We start from the raw sequence: 4,912 nt of genomic DNA, 5'->3' as shown, positions 1-4,912 counted from the left end.
TCCATTGACATTGAGGGAGATGATTGTCATAGGATTTAATGTCATCTTTGTAAATAAGTTTGCTGTGTTTGTTGGTCTCTCTTGTCTTAGAGTAGACCTGTCATTTTTTCTTTTAAGGCTGGTTTATCATCTGTGAAGTTTCTGAGCTGTTGTTTATCCATGAAGCTATGAATTCTTCCTTCAAACCTGAATGTGATTCGGGCTGGGTGCAGTATTCTCAGTGAGGCATTCATTTCATTCAGTCTTGTCACAATATCCCACCACTGTCTTCTGGCCTTGAGAGTTTCTTGTGACATGTCTGAGGTAAAACTTAGGGATGCTCCTTTGAATGTAATTTCCCTTTTTGATCTTGCTGCTTTCAGTATCCTATCTCTATCTGTGGGATTTGTCATTGTAATGAGGATATGTCTTGGGGTGTTTTTCTTTGGGTCTCTTTTAGCTGGTACTCTTCGGGCATGCAGGATTTGATTGCATGTAGTCTTTAACTCTGGGAGTATCTCTTTGGTGATGTCTTTGACAGTTGATTCTTCCTGGAGATCTCCTACTTGGGTCTCTGGGACTCCTATAATTCTTATGTTGTTTCTGTTGAGTTTACCAAAGACTTCTATTTTCATCTGTTCACATTCCTTGAGTACTTTTTCCATTGCCTGTTCGTTTGTTTTAAGGTTCTTTTCTAATTTCTTCTGTTGTGTTGAGTTTTTCTGCATCACATCTTCCAGTACTCTGATTCTCTCCTCAGCTGATGATACCCTGCTGGTGAGGCCATCGATTGAGGTTTTCAGTTGAGCAACCGTGTTTTTCAGATCTGTTATTTCTGTTTGGAGTTTTCTGATTTCTCTTTGTGTTCTGTTCAGATTGATCTATGCTTTGTTTGAGTTCTTCAAACATCTTTCATATTGCTATTTTAAGTTCCTTATCCGAGAGGTTAATCAGGTGGTTGGAATTTATTAGATCACCCGAGCTTTCATCTTCATTTTCTGTGCATGATGTTTGCCTGCGAGGTTTCCCCATTGTCACGCTTGTAGTGTTGTTTTTCCTGCGTGTTGTGGTGGGGTTCATTGGTTAGAAAGAGTGCACGGATACTTCTGATGTCTCTAGTCGACAGTTTTTTGGGGGGTGCGCTCCCTAGGTCTCCGAGGAGACCTTTAGGGATTCAGAAACACAGGCAGACAGGCACAGGCAGGAGAAGTTTCCCTTGAAATCCTCAGAGTGAACAAAGGCACAGCAGGGTGGAGCCTCCACATGCCAGAGAGTTGAGCTTATTGGACGGCGACCCCCACAGCCAGAATGTACTCACTGTGCAGCTTCAAAATACAGTTTTTTGGTGGTGCGCTCTCTAGGCCTCTGAGGAGACCTTCAGGGATTCAGTAACCCAGTTTACATAATTTTTCACAAAGTTTATATACTATTTGTACAATTATGTCAGGCTTAACTTTAAAATTAAATAAAAATATATATCTTAAATAAAAGAGACAGCAACATAATTTTTAAATTTAATTGTTTTAATTTTAACTTTTTAGTTGAACTTTTATAAAAATTAAGCATTATGATTCATAATTCTGTAATTTACAAAATTCTCTGACAACAGGATTCCAAAATAACACACTTGAAATAATTTTAAGTAACTGATAGCTACAGCAAAGACAAATGAATGAAGGTTCAGTTTCTCTGATGCTTAGGGAGATCACAAGGGCATATCAGGTCAGATTCTTTACAATTAGTCTGAAGATTGGAAGATGTTGGACTAAGACTCTAGTCCTCAGGGCAAGTGTTTTGTCTTTCTAGTGTCATAAAGGGATTTTTTTTTAATACAGGAAAAAAACCCCAGCAAACCATGTTTTGGGAAAGTGAGTTCTAGGTCAGTGATCACCATAGTATTTAGTAAAATTTATATGCAGGTCCATATAAATTCATTGTCTTACCTGAAAAAGTAAACATTACTATGCTTTGGGAGATACAAGTTGACAAAATCCACTTTTCTCATGGCTTTTAGGATAAACAGTTTTCTTTGTGAAATGACATCTATTTTTCTCTATTGTTGATGTTTGGCCGAGTTTCAATCTACTATGTCAGTTCTTTCTTTCTTTCTTTTTCTTTCTTTCTTTCTTTCTTTCTTTCTTTCTTTCTTTCTTTCTTTCTTTCTTTCTTTCTTTCTTTCTTTCTTTCTTTCTTTCTTTCTTTCTTTCTTTCTTTCTCTTTCTTTCTTTCTTTCTTTCTTTCTTTCTCTTTCTTTCTTTTCTTTCTTTCTTTCTTTCTTTCTTCTTTCTTTCTTTCTTTCTTTCTTTCTTTCTTTCTTTCTTTCCTTTCTTTCTTTCTTTCTTTCTTTCTTTCTTTCTTTCTTTCTTTCTTTCTTTCTTCTTTTTTCTCTCTTTCTTTCTCTCTCTCTTTCTTTCTCTTTCTTTTTCTTCTTTCTTTCTTCTCTTTCTCTCTTTCTTTCTTTCTTTCTTTCTTTCTTTCTTTCTTTCTTTCTTTCTTTCTTTCTTTCTTTCTTTTTCTTTCTTTCTTTCTTTCTTTCTTTCTTTCTTTCTTTCTTCTTTCCTTCCTTCCTTCCTTCCTTCCTTCCTTCCTTCCTTCCTTCCTTTCTTTCCTTTCTTTCTTCTTCTTTCTTTCTTTCTTTCTTTCTTTCTTTCTTTCTTTCTTTCCTTCTTTCTTTCTTTCTCTCTTTCTTTCTTTCTCTCTTTCTTTCTCTCTCTCTCTTTCTTTCTTTCTTTCTTTCTTTTCTTTCTTTCTTTCTTCTTTCTTTCTTTCTTTCTTTCTTTCTTTCTTTCATTCTTTCTTTCTTTCTTTCTTTCTTTCTTTCTTTCTTCTTTCTCTCTTTCTTTCTCTCTCTTTCTTTCTCTTTCTTTCTTTCTTTCTTTCCTTCTTTCTTTCTTTCCTTCTTTCTTTCTTTCTTTCTTTCTTTCTTTCTTTCTTTCTTTCTTTCTTTCTTTCTGTGTTTCTTTCTTTCATTCTTTCCTTCCTTCCTTCCTTCCTTCCTTCCTTCCTTCCTTTCTTTCTTTTCTTTCTTTCTTTCTTTCTTTCTTTCTTTCTTTCTTTCTTTCTTTCTTTCTTCTTTCTTTCTTTTTCTTTCTTCTTTCTTTCTTTCTTTCTTTCTTTCTTTTTTTCTTTCTTTCTTTCTTTCTCTCTTTCTCTCTTTCTTTCTCTTTCTTTCTCTTTCTTTCTCTCTTTCTTTCTCTCTTTCTTTCTCTCTTTCTTTCTTTCTTTCTTTCTTTCTTTCTTTCTTTCTTTCTTTCTTTCTTTCTTTCTTTCTTTCTTTCTTTCTTTCTTTCTTTCTTTCTTTCTTTCTTTCTTTCTTTCTTTCTGGCTTTCATGATTTCTTGCTTTCTTTTAAGCTTGCTTGCTTACTTTCTTCTTCCTTCTTCCCTTCTCTTTCTGCTCCACCCTCCCTCCCCTTTCTCTTTCTTCTCCCTTTCTGTCCCTTCCCTTCACTTCCTCTCCTTTTCCTTCCTTTCCTGTCTCTTCCTCTCCCTTCCTTTCCCTATTCCAAATAATGTAAATAGTTATAGAATTGTTTTAATGGTCTGCATTTTTTTTTTTTGGTTTTTGGATCACTCCTGGCAGAGCACAGGGGTTACTCCTGGCTCTCTGCTCAGGAATAGTTTCTGGCAGGCTCAGGGGATATGGGATGCTGGGATTCCAACCGCCATCCTTCTGCATGCAAGACACATGCCCTACCTCTATAATAGCTCTCAAGCCCAGGTTTACACTATTTTTAAAAGATTCCTCAATGCTGCTTAATAGTGTTTCTGTGAAAGATATACACATCTCCACACCTTTTTGTGAAAGAAGTTTGGAAACACAATCCCTATTCTAGTTAATATTATGTCAAACTAAATTATCTATTTCTTCCAAAGAATATGAGAATAACATACAAAGCAGAAGGAGATGATTAATAGCAATTCTCATAATCCAAAAAATAATTAATTCTAAAAAGACTTCTGAGAGCAAACTTGAAAATGTAGCCCTTCCCACTCCATTGCCACTAGAAATTCAATTATTTTATAGATTTTTCGAGGTACTCACATAATGATATATCTCTAATAGGATTAAAATGGGTGTGTGAAATGACCCTCACTAGATAAACACTTCAGCAGTAATTTGTGCCTAGACTTTCTTTAGGGTAGATTTCTACTCAGAACAGAGATAAAGAGAATTGACAGTTTGTGAATGTCATCTTCCGGGTTCATCTCTAGGAAGATAGCATGTAAATAGAAGACAACTCAAGATTTTCAAAATAGATGAACTGAAAGTCAAGTTCAGACCTTCACACTACGAAAGCCTTTGCAATTGTATGGGATATAAATCTCAATTAAAAAGTGGTTTAGTTAATGTTTGGGGGGAAAAATAAACTCTTAAACCCAGTGCTGAATCAACAAGAAAATAGTGCAAGTATTTCAAAAACAAAGATTAGATAACTCAGAAAGTACAAAAAAGTTTTAAATTTATCTTCAACAAAATTGTCTTATACAGTATTGACTAGTTTTAACTAAGACAAGAATGTCACTGGAAGCTGATATAAATTTTGAAATAATATTACACCATACAAATATTTTAACTATTAAAATAATCCTACATCTCAGTCATGTGCATTTATCAGTTCTCATAAAGTGAAATAAAATGAGACATGCATGAAATAAGATTGCCTTAACTTTTCATTTCTATGAACTTATATTTTAGAGCCACAAATTATTTTTATTTTATTATACTGGGAGTGAATATAGTGGCATTGTTTTAATGCACTGTGAGCAAAAAATAGAAAGAAAAAAAGAAAATCTTTATACATTATATGTATAGATTTTTCAAGTAATGATATATTTAAATTATAGAAAAATATAGGCTTAATCTTTTTTGCTATAAAAGTATATAAAAAGTTGATCTGAAAATAAAAGCATTTTTTCTTGTATCTGACAAT

Source organism: Suncus etruscus, chromosome 12 (assembly GCF_024139225.1).
Source record: "Suncus etruscus isolate mSunEtr1 chromosome 12, mSunEtr1.pri.cur, whole genome shotgun sequence".
Classification (NCBI taxonomy): Eukaryota; Metazoa; Chordata; class Mammalia; order Eulipotyphla; family Soricidae; genus Suncus; species Suncus etruscus.
Note: the sequence above shows the minus strand (reverse complement) of the source record.